The sequence below is a fragment of the Colletes latitarsis genome, chromosome 6 (genome assembly GCF_051014445.1).
Source record: "Colletes latitarsis isolate SP2378_abdomen chromosome 6, iyColLati1, whole genome shotgun sequence".
Taxonomy (NCBI): Eukaryota; Metazoa; Arthropoda; class Insecta; order Hymenoptera; family Colletidae; genus Colletes; species Colletes latitarsis.
The window spans coordinates 5947431-5971023 of record NC_135139.1 but is presented as its reverse complement, the minus strand read 5'-3'; the positions used below and the strand labels follow the sequence as shown (position 1 = coordinate 5971023).

At 34.0% G+C, this 23593-nt stretch overlaps 1 protein-coding gene and 5 non-coding genes across 6 annotated transcripts in view; 2 read left to right on the top strand and 4 right to left on the bottom strand.

The window, feature by feature from the left end:
- Nucleotides 1–23593, bottom strand: part of LOC143342807 (uncharacterized) — a 43256-nt gene that overhangs the window by 5554 nt on the left and 14109 nt on the right. The window lies entirely within an intron of this gene.
- Nucleotides 4497–4616, bottom strand: LOC143343094 (5S ribosomal RNA). Its single transcript, XR_013079907.1, has one exon. It is a non-coding gene; the product is annotated as a 5S ribosomal RNA (ribosomal RNA).
- LOC143343108 (5S ribosomal RNA) lies at nucleotides 4912–5031 on the bottom strand. The gene has a single exon (XR_013079915.1). It is a non-coding gene; the product is annotated as a 5S ribosomal RNA (ribosomal RNA).
- On the top strand, nucleotides 12372–12491 carry LOC143343107 (5S ribosomal RNA). Its single transcript, XR_013079914.1, has one exon. It is a non-coding gene; the product is annotated as a 5S ribosomal RNA (ribosomal RNA).
- LOC143343106 (5S ribosomal RNA) lies at nucleotides 12787–12906 on the top strand. Its single transcript, XR_013079913.1, has one exon. It is a non-coding gene; the product is annotated as a 5S ribosomal RNA (ribosomal RNA).
- LOC143343104 (5S ribosomal RNA) lies at nucleotides 13346–13465 on the bottom strand. Its single transcript, XR_013079911.1, has one exon. It is a non-coding gene; the product is annotated as a 5S ribosomal RNA (ribosomal RNA).

The window sequence follows — 23593 nt, the reverse complement described above, 5'->3', positions numbered from 1 at the left end:
AGCATCTTTTAAACTAACTTTAATTATGTAAAAATTAATTTTTGAACTTCCATCTTTACATACAGTGGACAGACTGAATCATGTTTCGAGAAGAAGTATCAGACCTTATTTGGTATAATATTTTTTCATGTGTAATTTTATGTTTTATTTGAATTAGAGAAATATTACTCCATTTAAAAAATTGAAGGTGAGTTACGTATTTTGATAAAAAAAGCAACATAATAAAAAATTTCATGTAACTTATATTTATAACATTTTTTCGTACTGCAAATAATTTATGAATTATTTGAAATCGATGGAAGAAGTAATTAATTAACTATCAAAGTTCGCTGAGCCTTACGGACGAGTCCATCAGCGGATTCTGAACGAAATATTAATTTCAGCTTTATTATCATTGTATTCGATGTTTTAAACCAGGAACAAGTCAATTAATTTATTGTAAACGCGTGTACACTTGCGGAAGTCTTGTCAAGAGCTTTCAAAACGTAATTGAATTACCAATTTTTAATGATCCAAGAACCGACACTCTCCTCATTCTTTATTTATTACGGAATAGTTAATGGTTTCTAACGTTGCATCATTAATTGGCTTCTCGAGGGACCAGCAATAACCAGCGAGCCATTCATTTTTTATAATTTAATTACCATCGTTATCTATTTTGCACGCCAAGGATTAGCGTATCATGCATTTTTCATTCTGAAATTTAATAATCCTTATCAGCATGCAAGCAATAACTAAATTAGTATTTTACTTCGATTGACTGTAACCAAAGTATGTTTATTCGCTAAACAGTAAATCGGTTTAAAATGGTTTTATTGATCCCTCGACTGCGGTGCATATATGGTGTTACGTTGTAACGAGCTACGAGGGTGCCTTTAATGCTCAATGCAATTAGCTTTCAATTTCCTATATATTGCTATATAGAATCGGCACCACTGGACCATAGAATAGTTGTCACTAGAAAAACAGGAAATACTTCTGTGAAGCTACTCCATGAAGCTTCATGATATTAATTGATATGTATGGGTAACTAATTAATAAGCAAAAATAAGCAGTAATATTTTTATATACAGAGTGGGGCATTTTAAACAGGTCATCTGAATAACTCGCTTGTTTTTGAAGATAGGAGAAAGTGCATTAGACCAAACTTACTTTGTATCGGGGGGGCTCATAATCTGGTATTACCAATTTTTCTGTAGGTGGAGGCGTTAAGGAAATATGAAGGTCAACTCTGTTTTTTTAAATGGAACAATGTATTTTTTTACTTACATTCTGATAGTATTTCAAGGCGAATACAATGACCTATTATTAAGGTCATTCAAGGTCACCCAAAGTCAACTGCAATAGAAAATAAATTGTCTCAAAGCACTCTTCGAATACTTGGATACTTTGATACTGCTACTACAAGTGTTCAAAATGGCGTCCTTGAACATGGATACATAGTCTAAATCGTTGCAATACTGATGACACTGCCTGGCAAATTTCATTTGCATCTATTACAGAGCAAGTAATACGCTTCCCTCATAATTCTATGACATTCACCATAAATAAGAACCATTTCTACTTTCTCTGCTATCGTGTAACGCATTTTAGAAAACTGAACACTTAGACTGAATAAAGCTGTACTCTAGTCGGTAGTCAAATTACCAATAATGTTTGAGGATACAGATAAGCGTACAATGTGATTGAATATTTGTTTATCTTTTGGGACCCGTGTCACGTAATACACACACGTGATACACAAGTATTCGAAAAGTACTCTGAGACAATTTATTTTGTATTGCAGTTGACTTTGGGTGACCTTGAATGACCTTAATAATAGGTCATTGTATTCGCCTTGAAATACTATCAGAATGTAAGTAAAAAAATACATTGTTCCATTTAAAAAAACAGAGTTGACCTTCATATTTCCTTAACGCCTCCACCTACAGAAAAATTGGTAATACCAGATTATGAGCCCCCCCGATACAAAGTAAGTTTGGTCTAATGCACTTTCTCCTATCTTCAAAAACAAGCGAGTTATTCAGATGACCTGTTTAAAATGCCCCACCCTGTATATATTATTTCAAATAGACGAATTCATATTTCGAAACAAAAATTAGTGCTATGTATAGGTGAATTGATGAAAAATGTACAAGTGGAATCTATACATTCTTAAATTTGTAAAATTTATACTGCTTCGGAGAATATAAACTAAAATTTGTTTAAAATTTCACTTTGACATATTAGTAAACAATGATACATATAATAAACAATTACTGAAAGAGTAAATTTTATAATTTGGAAGTAATTGTGTCATTTACAGGTTGGGAATATTCAATCACTATTTATAGTCTTTATTCTTGAGTCTGAAATAAAGCAGAATATACTTTTTGTTGGGAACACACCAGCACATAGAAGTAGTATTTCGATAAACTCGTCGAACTTGAATAACTTTGAGATTGTCGATGTTGGAATTACTGCCGACAATTATTCATATAATTTTTATTATCGTATAAGACTTGTTTATATATTTATTTAGTTCTTTCGTTGATATTCTATGTTACATTATCCATTTAAGTATTGTATTGCTCATAAAAAGTCAGATCTTATTTTAAAGATTAATGAAAGACCAAGTATGCTGATCATTAGTAGCGTTTATACATACATACATTATCGTTAATTGCCTAGTCTTATGATAACTATCTCGTTAATTTAAGTGGAATATGTTTATAATTTATAACGTATATAATGTGACGATGCAACACGATGATACATCGATAAAATGTCCTTAGGCGTGTAAAAGTAATGCTTTAATGACATCAAAAGAAATTAATTTGCTCCTTAAGTCCTTATAACTCCTTCAGTATATTCATTTATGTTATAACACAAGGGTATTTAAGTGATTAGTATGAATCCTTTTGTTTACTACCAGTGCATTTGAAGACTATATAAGGTAAAGAGTGAATTTCAAGAGTCCGATTATTAGAACCTTTTGGTATTTTCTAATTCAAATAATTTGTTTAAACAGAAGAATATTAATTTTATTCATTTTAACCAGTTCAAAGTAGAAAATAGATATTGCATAGAAGAATATAAAGAGATTAATAATAAAACTGAGTGTTTAAATTAATTTCTAAAGGACACATTTTCTTTTCCCCTAATCGCCCGATTACTGGGATAGTTATGCTATTAAACATTAAGGAGTTATTCTACTTTGAAGGATAAAAAAGACGATTTTTTATTTTTTTTTTAAATATACTTTTGAAAATACATTTGCAAAAGTTTGTGCTCGGATTCCTAAAACTAATAAACTTATTTAGCTGTTTGTAAAACACGACATTTAATGTTATTATTGTAGGGATACAAAACTTTAAACACGTTTTTCTTTAAATCATATTTTTGAGACTGACTGCCACGATAACTCGAGTTCTGAATAACCGATTTACTCAAAATTTGAACAGCACTTCAGGAGATATGCCTTTACTGTTGGTACATCAATTATTAAAATCTGATGTGTTTTCTATTTTTTTATAAGCATAAAAAGCCAATAACAATTGATGAAAAATGATATTTCGATTCTAAAGTGTTGCCATTCTCTTAAATTTCGAGTTATTCGATTTCTTTTAGTACGAACTATAGGTGTATACTTATCGAACGAAATGCTTTTTGAGTTTTCCTTTTCAAAAAAGGTAGAAAATAATTGCAATTATAAGTTTAGTAATAGACTACTTTTACAATATATAAAAAACTTAAATAATATTATAGTATAAGATCTAACCCATATATTATCCAGATCAGGAAAAAAGTGACTAAATTCTTTATGAATGACACCTACAAAATCAAATTGTACTGGATACCATCACACGTTGGAATACAGGGTAATGAAATTTCAAACTAATTAGCTAAAACTGCCACGCATACACCCCCTTCAAACTTTAAAAATTCCTGTCACAGACTTTAAAGAAACGCTTAAACCTTCTACAGCCAAAAAAACTAATAATGTTTTAATCAATGAAGGCAAATTCAAAACTATTAATTACTTCAATCACTTTTATAATCAGGAAACAAAACCGTGATTTTTTGATAATGCGAGGTAGTGACAATTATTAATAGATGTAGATCCTTATCATCCTGATATCGAGTAATCTCCTTCAGAAACTTAGAGCAATTGTTTGTAATAGCATAAATATGTATTATATAATGTAGACATTATTGTAAATTATGTTGCAAAATAATATACATTGGAGATTGAAACTACGTTTAAATAAAAAAAAACAAAATAAGCAGAACGACCGAAATCATGATAGCCATCGGAGTACTTTTTTAAAATCAGCTTGTAGTTATCACTTTATAACTTGTACAATTTTTATTTTTTTTCATGACAAAATGTACGCGTATAGTCAAAGTATAAAGAGACAAGTGAGCGAAACTCTGGTTTCAAAAAGTTCTGTAGATGCTTAAAAGCGAAATAAGCTTCAAAAACTTTATAAATCAAAGAAATAAAGCAAAAATATTGCCAACAACACGCGGTGTTCCCAAGCGGTCACCCATCCAAGTACTAACCGCGCCCAACGAAGCTTAACTTCAGTGATCGGACGAGAACTGGTCTTTACCAACGTGGTATGGTCGTTGACGAAGGAATAGATAGCTTACATTAATATCATTTACATATATGTTACCTGTATTGAGTCTTTTTAGATCTGTAGTGGCCATTGTATAGCCACTACGCCCTTGCTAGGGTTGAATGGGAATGGAATGTAAGAATACTTTTAAGCGTCCTATTTTTGAAAATTGAAGTAAGTGTTTTGCAAAATATAATGCGTCGAGTATCATTTTAATATTAAAGGAACAAAAATAAATTTTTGTAGATGCTTAAAAGTGAAGTAAGTTTAAAAAATTTTATAAACTAAAGAAAAAAAGCAAAAATATTGCCAACAACACGCGGTGTTCCCAAGCGGTCACCCATCCAAGTACTAACCGCGCCCAACGAAGCTTAACTTCAGTGATCGGACGAGAACTGGTCTTTACCAACGTGGTATGGTCGTTGACGAAGGAATAGATAGCTCTCATTAATATTTTCTACACATATATTATTTTTCAATTATATTTAAAATGATAAGTAAATAATGTATGACACCAATGATAGTGAAAATATAAACTGTTTCAAAAATCAATTCTTTATAGAAAGAAAAAATAAAATTCCTTTACGATTTTGCAATCTGAAACTTTGCTATCAAGCTATAAATATTTCAAATTTACAGTTACGCTTCTACTACCTTATACTTCTCGAAAGTCATGAATTTCTTGAAAAAACATTCCCGAAAATAATCTTTTTTCGACCTTGAAAGTAGATCTCCTTAATTAAAAACACGATTAATTTTGCAACAACTGCGAGTCTGACTCCACATTATTAGGTCATGCCGTTCGATATTCTGAAATTGACGAAGCTAAACTTTGTAATTTAATAGAAGACAAACAAAATTTGTCAGTTCAAGGGATTTCCGAAATTTTAAATATACTGAGGGGGCTAGTAAAATGACCATCCACCAAGCTACCCCACAATTATTAACTGTTTATTATTTACGCGAGTGATGTGGGCCACATGCAGCCACACGTAGGTTAAGAATAATAATGATTAGAATAATCTGAACTGTAACAACCACGCGGCTATGTCTTCACCAGACTGTTCACGGAGACAACGTCTTTACCAGACTGTTCACCGACAACGTCTTTACCAGACTGTTCACCGACAACGTCTTTCCCAGACTATCCGTTCTTTCTTAACATCTACTCCCTATATACACGCCTTACCCTAATAGCAAAGGGAGAAAAAAAGAGACAGGACAGAAACACGGAAAAACGAAACTGGAAAATACTTAGCGTAGGGAAAGTTTAGCTACAATGAAAGAGAGTAATAAAAGTGAAGAGGCTCGCCGGGCCCGGATCGGGCTGGTCCGAGGCCCAGGCGAAACCTTGAAGGAAAACAGACGCCTCGCATGGCTCTGGTCAAGTGTTTAACAAGACGACCAGGCTCGTACTAGACCCTGAGAAAATGGAAAAATAGAAAGCTAGAAACTAGCCTTACATTCCATTCCCATTCATACTCTGGCAAGGGCGTAGTGGCTATACAATGGCCGCTACAATACAAACATCAACAATTCTTACAAATTTGAAACAAATAGAAATTGTGTCAAAGCTCGAAGTTTGGAATCCACACTGGCTCATGTAACGAAATTTTCTTGATCGTGCTTGAGCCTGATTGCATGCATATTTTTGTTAGTAAATAATGAAATTGAACTTTATAAGTAGACTGCGGGTGTTTATGCGTTTATAGGAAATTTTAATTTTCGAAAAACTACGTAATGCACTTAATATGTAAATATATAAGAAACACTTAAAGTAACATACGAATTATTTTATTTAGGTGTTGAGACAACCCTCTATAAAGCTCCTGTTTCATTAATTCTTTTAATCAAAATATGAATTTGCATGAAGATTCGTCGTTTACTTATAAGAAATAAAATACAACAGACTCTAGGTTTACTAGTGGGTTAACAATTTGAAAATGTCAACGTTTTAACGAAAAGCGTTGAACTATATTTTAATAAAAAAATTGAAGAAGTTTTGTAGTGACGATACAATGGCTTTCCCAAAGGAAAGAGAGGGAGTTATGAACAAGAAGAGGTTTACTAAAATTTCATTATACAGGGAGTGTTCTACAAGTAAAACTAAGACTAAAATGTTATATAACAAAAAATCTATAAATGCTTCGTTAAGAAGTTATAACAAAAATACGAACTGTGATACTCGGATGAGATTCAGAACGTTAAAATAAGAAAAAAAATTTATAATATATTAAAATCAATCTTTTGCAAGCATGCGATATCGTGAGTTTCTTTGGAATTTACAGAACATAAACATGAACAATAGTTCAAAACAACTATTGTTTTATGACAACAAAAAGTCATCGAAGAAAGAATACTTCAGCACCCAAGATAAATGATAGAAACTAAACCCTGATAAAGAAACGTTTAAGTCATCCATATAATTCTACGTTAAAAATATTTTTTCATACCTCAACTAGCAGTTGCTCTCTTTAAACAAAATTTTAGTAAATTTGTTTGTTCAGTAAATAAAAAAACATCACATTTTTGTCATAACTTCTTAACAAAGCATATTGAATTTGTTGTTATACAGGGTGTTCGACCACTCCTGGGAAAAATTTTAATGACAGATTCTAGAGGCCAAAATAGGACGAAAATCAAGAATACCAATTTGTTGATGGAGGTTGCATTAAAAAGTTATTAATGTTTAAAGTTCTGCTCGTACTGAATTTTTTTCTCGAAAATGCGCGGGATTTCGGGGGTATATCTATTCATCAAAAATGATTGTAATTGACCCCCGCAATCGATAATAATTTTTCCAAAACGATTTGAAATTTTTTTTCCGTCGAAATAATTCACACCTTCTCGAATTTTTTTCTAGAAAGTGGGTAGGATTTCGGAGATATGTCTATTCACCAAAAATGATTGTAATTGACCCCAGTAACCGAAAATAATTTTTCCAGAATAATTTGAAATTTTTTTTTTCGTCGAAAAATTTCAGTACCTACCAGATTTTTTTTCTCGAAAGTGTACAGGATTTCGGAGGTATGTATATTCACCAAAAATGATTGTAATTGACCCCCGCAACCGAAAATAATGAAATTTTTGAATTTAATTGTTAATAACTTTTTAACGAAGCTTCCATCAACAAATTGGTGTTCTTGATTTTCGTCTTATTTTGGCTTCTGGAATCCCCCATTAAAATTTTTCCCAGGGGTGGCCGAACACCCTGTATAACACTTTAGTCTTATTTTTACTTGTAGAACACACTGCTGAAGTGTGTACGGAAAAATGCGGTACCCCCTGTATGTTTACAATATTGTTTTAAATTGCAGTACAAAACTCGGCACGAACACACGACTGATAAGACTAAATTCGTCACATAATGTCCTACAGAAAATCAGATGACATAATCTCTTAAAACTGCTAGAAAAGAGTATTTCGACGTCTCGTTGGAATTGTATGCAATCGGTTTATAAAAGATTATGCACCCCGTCTTTGTTCGTTTCTCATTGTTATTAAGAATTTACCAGTATTCTGCTGATCTCCGCGCATTTCTGCGCCGCTCAATATTTATCAGCAGCTTTCAGTCGGCGTTCGTCGTGAAAATCTTCGCAGCTCGCTCAATCACTGCCTTCCCTCCTCCTGAAACACTTCGAACGGCCGTCGCAGCGATTTCCGTGATAGACCCGACCGATCATTTCAGCCCCCACCCCTCTGGTAGCGCTGTCGCGCGTGTGATTTGTGCTTTCCGAGCTGGCGGCTGACAAAACAAGTCGTTACACCACTGTCGGAACGGCTGACCCAGGCCCGCCACTATCTACTGTCACTGCTGGCACTCGTAAACGGGGCGACGTTTATCTCGCCGCTCGCTGCTAGCAGTCGTCAAAAAGTTGAACTCGTTTCCCCATTATCCCTAGTCTTTCGTCCGGCGTCGTTAACCCGGCCCCTTCGAGCCACCCCCTCGCCAGGACGGCGAGCATCCTCTCTCCGAAGCGTAGCAAATCGCCGAGCAGAGATCCCTTTGTCCCACCTTCTTCCTCTTGCCGGGCGCCGTGCACGAGGACTACGTAAACTTTCGGACGGACGGGCTTTTTCCGGACAGCGCGAAACTAAAGCGTCGCCTGGTGTACAGAAGGACGCGCGGCAACTTTTCCCGGCGAAGCACTTGCCTGGCCGTTTCAGTGAATTTTTCCACGGAAACCGTCGCTACCGCGAGGAACGCCCGCTCTTAAACTTCCTCGGACCGAACGACACTGCTGCAGTTATTCCCGCGCAAAGTAAAAAGTTCGCGGGGTAATTACATTGTAGCGGTCGCGTTTAAGTTTCCCGCCGCGCGGTTTTCCTTCATTTTTTTTTTTTCTCGCCCTCGTCTCTTGACGGACCTTTGGTTCCGGGAATCCTGCGAAGTATCCTCGAAAACGACCCTGTTACGGAGGTTGGGTAGTTGAAACAAACTAGTAATAATTGCTTCGAATTTGATTAAGTTATTTTATTAATATATTAAAATATAAAATTAATGTTTCATTTCTATTAATAGAATTATTTTAATGGAAACTTTGTAGAGGGTTGTGTCAACCCCAAAATAGAATAATTCGTATCTTACTTTAAGAGGGTAGTCTCATGTGAGACCTCAAAAAAAATAAATTTTTTTTTCTATTTGATTTTTCGAAAGTATATATATTTAAGAATGTACTGTTAAATCTTGAGAGATAAATGTCAAGTATTGTGGATTGTAGAACATTTTTTGTATAGCTCTCGCGGTAATTACCAGACTTATTGCTTGAGGCGATTACCTTGTACAGCCCAGACATTACTGTTTCGAAAGATTTACGACGGGGTCAAGAGATACCTGCTGTTTTTAAAAGTCGAAATTCTAGCATTTGTGCTCTCTGGGTGCCAATATTCTGGTAGGAATTCTATATGGAGTTGAGATTGATGAGTATGATCTTGCAGACTTTCTTAAATGGCGTAGATAAAATCTCAAAAACTATACGTTCGATTGCTCTGAAATTTTTACATATTATTCCATATACGAATAGCTCTCGCCTATACCAAAATTCTATTTTTATATCATATACTTTTATTAAAAAGTTTGCGGAAAAAATGATAAAATTTTTCAATTTTTAATTTAAGCTTACGCCATTTTGTCAATTTTCAACATAATTTAATTATATTAATTATATAAACCTACCGAATACAAATCTTTTTGATTTTTCTGATTTAATCAACTTTAAGAGCTGCAATTACCTACGCCAGTGTTTAAACACATGTTTACTGTGGGCGTAATAAAAACATGAAGAACTAATAAAAATTTATTTTGTATTCCCAAAGAATAGTTAAGTAAATTACGAAAATGAATTATTGTGTCAGATGTAACATTTAGTTAAAAAAAATTAATAAAGATGGTTAGATTTTGCAACGTACACGTGAGACTGCCCCCTTAAATTATTTTATTAATATAATAAGTTGTAAATTCAATTTCAGTATTGTGACTAGACTGCGAATCTTCATGCAAATTCATCTTTCTATTAATAGAATTATTTAAATGGAAGCTTTGTAGAGAATTGTCTCAACCCCTAAATAGAATAATTCGTATCTTACTTCAAGTATTTCTTATATTTTTGCATTTTAAGTGCATTATTTAGCATTTTGAGAATTATAATTTCCCATAAACATTTAACAGTCTAATGGTGACAGTTAATTTTATTATTTTGGAAACTACTAGGAAACAATACATATTGTCATTTAACTCTTCCCTCTACATTTTTCCCCCATCTTTTATCAAATTCGAGATACACTCTGTTCCAATTGCATAACGCACACTGCATACGTGTTTTATCTTTACCCAAGATATTAATAAATAGAAAAACTGCTGACAACCTAGCGTATTCACGCGATGTTACCGTGTTTCTTCTTAAATTTATTCGTACCGTAAACTAATTTATTTATGTTCATTGCTCATACTAAACGAGTGTTTCATTATTTTGTGTTTCATATAATAGGTGAGAATGTAAAACAACCTTATTCGCTGACACTCGCTTTTTCACCATGCTTGGTATACTTCCTCTGTGTACATTACTTTGTTTAATTTGGTAAATAAAACTGTTAAATAAAAACATTTTTTAAAGAATTAAATTTTTTTAATTTCAGTGAAAATATGAGAATATTTTTGTATAAATACTACGTAATCAGATAATTAATAGCGACAAATACGATTCATAACTGAATAAATTGACACTTGCACGGCGGTTGATGGGTCCTTTCGGATCCATATAACACTTATTTTTCATTCATTCTTTTCCCCTGTTTTCTAAAAGGTTATTGTTTTTTGTATTCATTATGTACTCTGTAACTGTTTATATTTCCTTGGTATTTTTACATTAGAACTACTGAAATGGTCGTAATTTCTAATAAAAATTCTGAAATATTGACTTGACTAGATTTTTGAAAATTTACCGTAGCTTTCTATAAGAAAATATATAAAGGAAAATGGAGAGACGACAATACGCTTCAACCTCAGCAAATGTCGTAAGAAAACGAAGATGTTCTGTGTGCACTAAAAAGGACAATAAACATTTTCAGAAATGAGTTACATGTAAAAAGTTTCTGTATAAAAAACATTGTCAAAAATAGTGGAATGTACAAATTGTGCTTCGGTTTAATAAAATATATATTCTTTTAATAAAATTCAAAAATATTTAGGACAAAATTAGGATTATTGTTTTTTAACAACTGGGAAAAACAAATATTGTACATTATTATAAGTTAGAAGTCTAAAAACATAAGTATTGCAATGGGTCTTGAGGGGGTGAGGGGTTTAAATAACAACCCACGATCTACCCTACAATTATTTAATCTTTATTTCCGCGGATGTGGGTACGTAGACACACGTAAGTTAGTATTACAACGATACTACTACATCGTTAACCGACCATGTACACGACGATGCCTTGATTAGACTGTACGTAACGCGTCATTAACCGACTGCGCAATGCAACGACGTCTTTACCAGACTGAACATCTTTGTTGAACCTCTCTTCAATATATACATTTCCTTAACCTAATAGTAAAAGGAGAGAAAAAGAGACAGGACAGAAAGACGGAAAAACGAAACTGGAAAATACTTAACGTAGGGAAAGTTTAGCTACAATGAAAGAGAGTAATAAAAGTGAAGAGGCTCGCCGGGCCCGGATCGGGGTGGTCCGAGGCCCAGGCGAAACCTTGAAGGAAAACAGGCGCCTCGCACGGCTCTGGTCGCCAAGTGTTTAACAGGATGACCAGGCTCGCACGAGACCCTGGGAAAATGGAAAAATAGAAAGCTTAAAACTATCTTTACATTCCATTCCATTCATACACTGGCAAGGGCGTAGTGGCTATACAATGGCCGCTACAGGTCTAAAAAGACCCAACGATCACCGTTCGGGTAACTATATTTTAACGATATTTGATTTTCCACCGAATTGTGGTATTCCATCACAATAACGTACAACTCTATTCAGAATTGGGACAAAAATTGCTGCAAATTGTTTGGAATATTTTATCGTGTTCACTCATTTTGTACATTGCAAGACTCTATCAATCGTTTGTAAACAACGAATAAATAAAGTATGACAAAATTAGGATAATTGTGTCTTCTAACAAATGGGGTAATCAAATATTTTACATTATTATAGGTTGCAAATCCAAAAATATAAATATTGCAATATGCAAGATATGGATCTAAAAGACTCAATACAGGTAACATATGTGTAAAAGATATTAATGTAAGCTATCTATTCTTTCGTCAACGACCATACCACGTTGGTAAAGACCAGTTCTCGTCCGATCACTGAAGTTAAGCTTCGTTGGGCGCGGTTAGTACTTGGATGGGTGACCGCTTGGGAACACCGCGTGTTGTTGGCAATATTTTTGCTTTTTTTCTTTAGTTTATAAAATTTTTTAAACTTACTTTACTTTTAAGCATCTACAAAAATTTATTTTTGTTCCTTTAACATTAAAATGATACTCGACGCATTATATTTTGCAAAACACTTACTTCAATTTTCAAAAATAGGACGCTTAAAAGTATTCTTACATTCCATTCCCATTCAACCCTAGCAAGGGCGTAGTGGCTATACAATGGCCACCACAGGTCTAAAAAGACTCAACACAGGTAACATATGTGTAGATGATATTAATGTAAGCTATCTATTCCCTCGTCAACGACCATACCACGTTGGTAAAGACCAGTTCTCGTCCGATCACTGAAGTTAAGCTTCGTTGGGCGCGGTTAGTACTTGGATGGGTGACCGCTTGGGAACACCGCGTGTTGTTGGCAATATTTTTGCTTTCTTTCCTTGATTTATGAAATTTTTGAAGCTTATGTCGCTTTTAAGCATCTACAGAAATTTTTTTTGTTCATCTAACATTAAAATGATATTCGACGCATTATATTTTGCAAAACACTTTCTTCAATTTTGGGTATAATATATCTGCAAAATTTCAGTACAAAACAAGGTAACTATCGAAGGGGGTATTGTTGTCTAGACTGTCATTTTTTCGGTCATTTTGTGATTTTTGTTTAATGGTAGTTAGGCTGTTTTGTACTGAAATTTTGCAGATATATTATACTTAAAATGGGAGAAAGCATTTTGCAAAATATAACTGTGTCGAGTATCATTTTAATGTTAGATGAAGAAAAATAAATTTCTGTAGATGCTTAAAAGTGAAATAAGTTTCAAAAATTTAATAACTCAAAGAAAGAAAACAAAAAATATTGCCAACAACACGCGGTGTTCCCAAGCGGTCACCCATCCAAGTACTAACCGCGCCCAACGAAGCTTAACTTCAGTGATCGGACGAGAACTGGTCTTTACCAACGTGGTATGGTCGTTGACGAAAGAATAGATAGCTCCTATGAATATGTTCTACACATAAGTTATTATTCAATTATATTTAAAATGATAAGTAAATAATATATAACACCAATGATAGTGAAAATATAGACTGTTTCAAAAATCAATTCTTTATAGAAAGAAAAAATGAAATTCCTTTACGATTTTGCAATTTGAAACTTTGCTATCAAGCTATAAATAATTCAAATTTACAGTTACGACTCTACTACTCTATTTCTCGACACATTTCAGGTTACGTAATGCAATAATTTTAACAGAAATAGCAATAACAGGTAGATAAAAATCTAAAACACTACAATATTCGAATGATATTCAAGTAGTCATTAAAGGCTACTATAATTAATATTTATTCATCTTATAAGTATGTATAGTATTTTTTTCATAAAAAAATATTAAAAATTGTGGGAGTCATAATTTCTTGTTTAAAAAGACACATTTAAACTGGCTTCCATGATATTTCAAGATCTAGCAGACCGTATTTAAATACCGAATAAATAAATATACACGTATTTAGATTTATTAATGAATAGAACGATGAGATTCATTCGAAAGTGTAAGACTTATATTTAAAAACGGTAATACAAGGAAATTCGCAGGGTTTGTTGAAGGTCTTTTCCAACGCGATGGTTAGTCAAGACTGACTTTCCCTTGTCCCAAGAAGGTCCCCTTTGGGAATGGGGGGGGGGGGGGCACGCTGGAATGTCCTCAAGGACCCTCTATAGCTTTGCGTCGTCGAAGTCATCGGGCCCGGCGCACATGGCCCACCATGACCTAAGCAAGGTCTAAAGCCTTCCGCCGGGAACGACCAGCCTTGGGTTTTCTTACAAAAGAAATATTTAAATTACCCAAAATATAGCAACAGTTCATAGAACAAAATGACACATATAACATTGATCAAGTAAGTTCTATATAATATTGGGAGTATTTTGTAGAAAAACGAGAACGCACTTACTACACAACCTGATATTGTTATTCCTATAATATGAGTATTTATGGGAAACCAATCAATCTTGCGAGTGTCACCACAGAAACTGGAGCCTGAGTAGCAAATGCATTTCGTGTCACGAAAGATAGTGTTCGCAGAGTTCAACTCGAGTGGCAGATAAGTTAACATAATACTGCTTGTACTCCGAGGCGAAGGTAAGCTAAGGATCTGGTTACAGAGTACAGTAACAGTGATGCCTTTTAGTGAAAAGACTGAAAAGAGCACAATGCATCGCTTATACTCAGGTCATTGCGTTGTAAGCTACAATACAAATAGTTAAGTTTATATACGTTCAGATGCTTGTACCACAGTATTGTGTAGTTTACAGAATCTATAACCTACGAGTGGTAATAGAACATTAATATTCTGAATTAAACATTTTGAAATAATCCAAAAGTATAGGGATTTTAATCACTTTAAGACTGTCTTAAAACCAAAAGAAACATGGGAGTGCAGGAGGTTTTAAATGTTTTAAAAGTCTTAAATATGTTTAATGTTTTGAGAATTTTTAAAGTATTGAATGTTTTAGTAGTCTCAGAAATTTTAAAACTATTTAAAATTTTGACAACAATGATCCTTCTTATGGGTATCATTGTAAGCCCTTATTAATGCTCACGTTTATCTCATATAATTAAATTCAGACACTGTTGTTGTTGAATTCTTCCTTTTATATTCCTGATCAGTCTTTTACTATAAAATCCTTAACAATTTGAATCTCAATTATAGGAATATCATTGACCTTGAAATTTAGATAAAACTATTTTGCATTATAATATGTGCTCCTTCGGCCAAACAATTCGTTCCTGAGGTATTTCCTTGTATCATTAAAAGAAACGAAAATGTTAAAGATTCTTAACATCACGGGGTTTGCGATGCGGACGTAACTTACGGCTATTTTTCGAGAATCAGAATTTAGAAACATTTCTTTGACAAATTATGTTACGGTCTTTTAAGAAATCTCCAAACTCCACACGAGTCTGGAATCCTCAGAGCTCTTCCTCGACTCAATAATAATTGACGTATCGTAAATCCATGTTGGCGCACAGCTGCAATGCACCGGGGTTTTAGAGAGTCGTTGGCGGCTTTCCCCAAATTGTTGCTAAAAGAGCAACGTTTTCGCTCACCCTTGCATGATCTATCTGGACACTGAACAGCAGGATGGGTGGGAATATTGCAAAAAGGAAGAAACGCCCTGCCAAGGTGACGACTTTGAGGATTGGCTTGACCAATGCTCCCACCGGTTAACGCTACGCGTTTTCGTCACCTTGGTAGGGAGAGCCGAGGTTAGGTTAAGGGTAGCTTTAAGATTGGGAATTAGATTCGTTTGATCGAGCCTTACAACCTCGAGTCGACTGTCCGCAAGGCTTCAAGGTTATTGGTTTTTTCTCAAACGCCAGTTTGGGTGGTCCTTCGAGCCTACGGAAAGGGAACACAGTAAGGAGCTGTGTAATAAGCACGGTCCGCGCAGTATAGCAAGTAGGTATAGTACTTCGCGGCCGAAACATGGCGGGAATATTGCAAAAAGGAAGAAACGCCCTGTCAATGTGACGACTTTGAGGAATGACTTGACCAATCCTTCCATCGATGAGCAATGCTCGTTTTCGTCACCTTGATAGGGACAACCGAGATTAGGTTAAGGGTAGAATTAAGAACTTACAGTGGGCGTGAAAAGTATTTGTACAGTGATTAATCATGACTGAAATGCTGAATAATAATGTTTATTAAACAATATTTTTTCAATAAGTATGTTACATGTATTCTCCAAAGTCTACAGAACGACAATAACAAATAAATAAAATAAATATTCGTATTGTTTATATAAACATCAAGAAAAAATGAATAAAACGACAGAAATGAACGCGTAATAAGTATTCGTACAGTTACAGTTTATTACATTCATAATTAAACGTAATTTGTTCCAAATATCGCTTATTTATACTAATCAGCTTAAAAGCGTTGTCTGGAATTGTACCACATACATGCAGAGCAGTATTTATCATTACTGTAGCAACATGGATCGAAAAAGTAAGGAAATTACCGTATAAAAGCGAAAGATAATTATTAATTTGTACAACCAGTGCAAAAGTTTATCCAAAATATCGCGTATTGTAAAATGACCAAGATCTACAAGACAAGAAATCATTGCTGGATACGGATTATGAAAAACATTGCAAAATCGTGTAAGAAGTGGACGGCCGCGAAAAATTTCTGAACGTAGTGGTCGCACTATTATTCGATTCATTAAAAACAATCCGAAAATGAGTGCAACAAAGATCGCTGAAAAGGTTAAAAATAATTTAGACATCACTGTATTTTTTAGTACGTCATTTCTTGCAAAATTAAGGTTACCATGGTAGAACAGCTCGAAGAAAATATTCCGTGAATGAACGGAATAGGAAGAAGAGATTGGAGTTTACACAAACTTACATAAAAAAACACCGATGGAGTTTTGGAAGAGAGACATCTTCACGGATGAGAACAAAATATTTTTGGCTTCGATGGACAATTCGCAGCGTAGAGAAAAAAAATGAAGAGTATAAACCTCAGAACTTACAGCCGACAATAACATATGGTGGTGGTTCCATATGTGTGTTTGGGGCTGCATGAGTGCCGCAGATGTAGGTAAATTACATTTTATTGACGGAATAGTGGATCACAAAATGTACATTAATATTTTAAAAACTCATTTTCATTCAAGTGCTGAAAAAATCAATATTAAAATAATTTTGTGTTCGTGCAAGATAATGATCTTAAGCATACCACTTATAATACAAGAATGTAGATTGTATATAATACGCCAGTACATTTAAAAACACCTCTGCAATCGCCAGATATTAACCATATTGAGCATTTATGGGATTATCTGGAACCAGCAATTCGAAAACATACAATTTCATATAAAACAGACTTAAAAAATGCTTTAATCAACGAATGGAATAATATTACTAATAAAATCTTAATTTTAATTCAATACTTAGAAGGTTACCCGCAATAATAAAATCAAAGAGAAATCCTACTAAATACTAATTATAAATATTAATTTTACAATTATTTATTGCTTTTATTACAAATGTTTAAATTACTTGTATACTTGATAATGGCAGCAGAACTGTATGAATATTTATTACGCGTTCATTTCTGCCATAAGGTCCATTTTTCTTGATATTTATTTAAATAATATGAATATTTTTTGTGACCGATAGTAATATAAAATGTAATTTATTCGGGTCTAATAAACCATACATCGAAATTACAGAGGTAGCGAAGAAGAGATGTTTTATAAAACTGTTTCGATAGTAATACACAAGCAAGGGAATTCTCCGCGACCGACTGGCGAGCTTCACCTAAGGGGTTCCCCTACGGTCGACCAGTACACAAGCGCCATCGTGCAGCCATATGCGCGCCACATTTTTTTGTTTATTTGATATTGTTGATCTATAGACTTTGGAGAATACACGTGGCATGCTTAATGAAAAAATATTGTTTAATAAAGCATTTTAATCGTAATTAGTCACTGTACGAATACTTTTTACGATTTTACAACTCGAAGACAATCTCCGCAAGAATACAAAGATTCAAGCGCAAATCAAAAAGCAACGGGCTTCCAACATCACTGGTCTTTTCCCAAATTATTTGGGTGGTTTTTCGAGAAGTACGGAACGAAACACAGCATCACGAGACTGTATAATACGCATGGATCACCTACCAAAGCACGAGGACATATTACTTCACGGTCGAAACACAATTCGCTGTCTAATATTAGCGGGACACCCGGTACGTCTTCTTATTAAGGGCAGCTTTTGACCAGTGCCCGGAGAATGGGAGGAATCTCTCGGTTTTTCCAGATTTATGAAAAATTCTCAGACGTCGATTCACGGTTCGTTTAACAAATTCCACGGTTCTTAGGCCGGTCCGCGTATCGGCCCGATAATTCAGAAATCGGTGTCGGTTAGAGGCAACCGACAGTGGCCGCCATTCTGTCGGACGGATAGAAGGGTGGGCTGATCTTCTTTCATTAAATCTCATACAATTCACGCCAGCCGCTTTGTTTAAAGTACAATGGCCATCGACTCGGTGCAGCCGGTGGGCGTGGATACACGACACGGCCGAAGATCGGTTGGCACCGGTCGGAGCCTTGAGAACAGTCGGGGTTCCTTCGAGGTGCAGAGGACACTTCGAAAGGGAATTGGAGAATGGTGATAAGGCAGCGCCGTGGAACAATGCCGGCTCGAATTCGCAGTCTCTTCCACGGATTAGGTGGATATATGTTCGCACGACACTTCAACGGCAGTTTTATACCACTTCCTGTTCGCGTTTAGACGAAGTTCAGAAGTGGAGAAATTTGTGCAGGCTGGTCCGTGTTAACGTGTAAATGGATTTAACTCGAGAAGTATTCTGAACACGGAAGAACGAATACATTTGACAATGACAAATTTCGAACAGGCCAATGGCTTACTAAAGCGATGCTCTTCTTCATATAAAATATGTATTGTTTATCTTTTTCTATCTTCATGTCGTGTGGTTTAATTTCAAATCATTTTTCAAACGTATAATTTGTTCATACAAGGAATGGTAAAAAGAATAGTTTTGTTTTACGAGTACCCTATGAATGTAAAAGTATGTTGATTTTAATGTAAATAGATTTAACTCGAGAAGTATTCTGAACACGGAAGAACGAATACATTTGACAATGATAAATTTCGAACAGGCCAATGGCTTACTAAAGCGATGCTTTTCTTCATACAAAATATGTATTGTTTATTTGTTTTTTAACTCCGTGACGTACGATTTAATTTCAAATCATTTTTCGAACGTATAATTTGTTCGTACAAGGAATGGTAAAAAGAATAGATTTGTTTTACGAGTACCCTATGAATGTAAAAGTATGTTGATTTTAATGTAAATAGATTTAACTCGAGAAGTATTCTGAACACGGAAGAACGAATACATTTGACAATGATAAATTTCGAACAGGCCAATGGCTTACTAAAGCGATGCTTTTCTTCATACAAAATATGTATTGTTTATTTGTTTTTTAACTCCGTGACGTACGATTTAATTTCAAATCATTTTTCGAACGTATAATTTGTTCGTACAAGGAATGGTAAAAAGAATAGATTTGTTTTACGAGTACCTCATGAATGTAAAAGTATGTTGATTTTAATGTAAATAGATTTAACTCGAGAAATATTCTGAATACGGAAGAACGAATACATTTGACAATGAAAAATTTCGAACAGGCCAATGGCTCACTAAAGCGATACTCTTCTTTATACAAAATACGTATTGTTTATCTTTTTTTAACTTCATGTCGTGTGATTTAATTTCAAATCATTTTTCAAATGTATAATTTGTTCGTACAAGGAATGGTAAAAAGAATACTTTTGTTTTACGAGTACCTCGTGAATGTAAAAATATGTTAATTTTTATATACAGGGCGTTCGACCACCCCTGGGAAAAATTTTAATGGGGGATTCTAGAGACCAAAATAAGACGAAAATCAAGAATACCAATTTGTTGATTGAAGCTTTGTTAAAAAGTTATTAACGTTTAAAGTTCCGCCTGTAAAGCGGCAACCTGCAAATAGCTGCGTGCACGCGTTAGTGGTTCTCACTCAGCATGAGAAACTCTACTTATTGACGTATCGAGAGCCTTATAGTTTTCTGAGTGAGAACCACTAGCAGCTGTTCGCAGATTGCTGTTCTGCAGGCGAAACTTTACAGGTTAATAACTTTTTAACGAAACATTAATCAACAAATTACTTTTCTTGATTTTCACCTTATTTTGGCCTGTAGAATGTCCCATTAAAATTTTTCCCAGGGGTGGCTGAACACCATGTATAAGAGTTGATGACGAGTGAGTAGCCTCATGATTGTGAAACTTGACATTAAGAACTTGTAACGAAGGTATTTTAAAATTAAGATCGATAAGTTGAAAAATGTTAGAATATGGAGAAATTACCGAAATTTAAATTTGTTTGTACTTTAAATATTTTAGTGAATTATTACGACTCGTGATTTCCTGTCTACAATTAAATCTACTTTCAAAAACGTAAAATTGGACATAGTTTAACGTGGTAATGTAAAATTTTCGTGTTAAAATCATTTAAAGTTCAGAATGGTTTTACTCGTGAATGTTAAGTTATATTGTAACGGATGTCAAGTTGAAAATAACAGCAAATGTAACAAATAGCTAAACGTAAAACAACAATGAAAATCCAAGTATAAATTTCGCTAAAACTCTTTTTTATTGTCGTCACTCGAGCGACCGTAGTTCGCAGGTTAATTTCCACCAAATTCTCTCTCTGGTTGCACGCTTTTAGCTAACGAAATACTCAATTTCTATCATTCCACAGAAGCGTTCACGCGTAGCACATGTTTCTATAACACTTCCGACGACACTCTGAACTGAATTTATCTCTATAAGACCTCGTACTTTAATTTCACTTGCGTAAACACTTGTACATTAAACGATTTAGTATCCAATATCATTAAAATGTGCACAATTGTTTCTATTTTCTGCAGGATAAATATATTATTTGTAAAAGGCAAGCACCTTTAGTGATATCCATACACAGGGTGAGGAACCTACTCGTTTGTTTGTAATTATAGAAAAAAAAGTATTAGTGTAAAGTTGTTTGATTTCGAGGGGCACATAAAGCGATGTTAATAATTTTTTTGTAGATATAGACGTATAGGATATATAAAGGTCAAACTTGTTTTTTTTTTCAAGATAAATACAATGATCTATAAATGAAGGTCATGCAAGGTTACACAACATCAACTGTAATATCTTACTAATTTACTTATTAGCGTATTTACTGCTACAAGTATTTAAAATGATGGCTCTATACATCATGTATTTTTTAAAGCGTGTTACGTAAAGAATCATATTTGGAACAGTTAACAAACAATATAATTACACAAATGAATACCATAAATCGAAATGGACACAAAATTTCTAACACAAAGTAAACTAGAACTTAATTTTAAGAATCATTACTGGACTTATCTCTCTTACATGTGTCACATTTTCTAGACATTATCTGTTTCCCATCGATCTTACTATCACCTATCAATTTGTGTTACGTTATTGGAATAACAAGGTAGCGTGATATGAATAGTACAACACATTCGTATAAGTTATTTGTTCTCTATTATGTTAAAAATTACTGAAAACATTCTTTCTCCTAAATTCTTACATTTTATATACTTCTTGCATATCGTTTTCTACTAGTCAACAAAATTTTTAATTTTTTTTTCTTTTTATACTCCATATGTATCGTAGAAATCACTGGGTATTATATTTAACGATAACGGTGGTCAGTATACTATACAATACGTTATGAATACTAATCATTTAAGATATTCGTAATTCCACTTATAAAATGTCATGGTCCTTCGTCATGCTGAAAAATTAAGCACCGTCTAATAAATAAACATCTTTTGGTGAAACTGGAAATTCGTCTCGTGCAAAGCACAAATATGAATCGCCCTCTGAAAAGTATGGGAAGAAATTGAACCATACAATCCGATTATACAAATTATTCCAATTAAAACATCGATTTCTCCATGAAAATTCGTTTCAAGAGTGATACGAGGATTTCAGAGCACACAGCAGTGTGTATTATACATATTAACGACATCAACCTGTGTTTAATCTGATCGATCCACAAAGTACACGATATAAGTTAGTAATCGCTGATATAAGTACACGATATAAGTTAGTAATCGTTGACGATGAGAAATATAAGTATCTTAGTATACTTTCAATTGTTACACCTTTCCGTCGTCACAATACAACGTAAACCAACGTAAATCAACGATGAAAAACGAGTAATACTATACTGTCAATGTTTCGAAATCCTAGCACAGGTCGAAGAGAATAAAGAACAAGCACATAAATTGATTCGTAATAAAAAACTCATATGAAAACAATTGTACCATGTATTTTTGACTTACTCCATATTACAAATCCGTTTATATTACTATTGTTTCATTATGACATTTCCGTTATCACGATCATGTTGGAAAATTTTACATTCAATAACGATAAATACTTATTTGTCGAAGTTAATCCACGAGAAAGTTGCCAGTAGTTTTTTATGTTTCAATTTCATACAAATGGTTCCCTGGACACGTTTCATAGTTGATCAATGATTGACGTTCACTCGTATGGTCCAGATGTGACACGACCTACATTTGTAATTGGATTAAACTAATCTTTACTGTCGCGTATGGCGACCGAATTTACTAATTTTTTGCTCCCCAAAAACGATCCGTGCTCGTCGTATTTATGATATTCCTCTGCATTTATTCGTCAACGTGATTTTGACTAGCAACCAAACGAGAATGTTGACGAAAAATATTGGTTTGGCAACTAAGTAATTGCAGATTTTTTTAATAAAATAAAAGACAATTTTTTCATGGAACGAAATGACTTTATTTACTAATGTATTGTCCAAGAGATTCAAGTTATCCAAACTGAACCAAGTGTGATTTGATATCATCGTCGTTGTAGGATCCCACTATGTTCGTGGAGCCGTTTTATTTAGTAAATAGAAATCCAATACTATTTACAATAACTGAATTTATTTAAAATATGTACATGTGTTAACAGTTTAAATTTGAATGTTCGTGGTTCAATTCTAATGATGTTCTTACGGTGTTCAATGTTCTTACTTGTCCTTATCGAGTTCTGATAGTGTTCTAACTCCTAAAATTTCATGCCCCGCGATTTTATACCTATTCAAAAATAGGTGGAGATATTCGAAATCCCACCCATTGAAGGTAGTGCAGGGATAAGTGTCCGCGATCCCAAGGGGCAGGTATGGTCCCAAAGAATGGTTCTTTAACTGCTTTATAGTACGGCAATTTGCATTGTACCATAAGGTACAAAAGGTTGCCAAATTGCTGATTAAGTAATTTAAACTACCATTAAACTAAATAAGGTATACGCTAAATTGATAATTAAGTAATTTAACTAATATTCACTAAATGAGGTCCGTTAATAAATGTTGGGAATTCCCAACAGTCGTTATTGAAATTTTTACCATTCAAGAAGTTTTACAAAGAACGAAATAAATGATAATCTGATGGTGCAAGGTCAGGACCAACCAAGCTCCA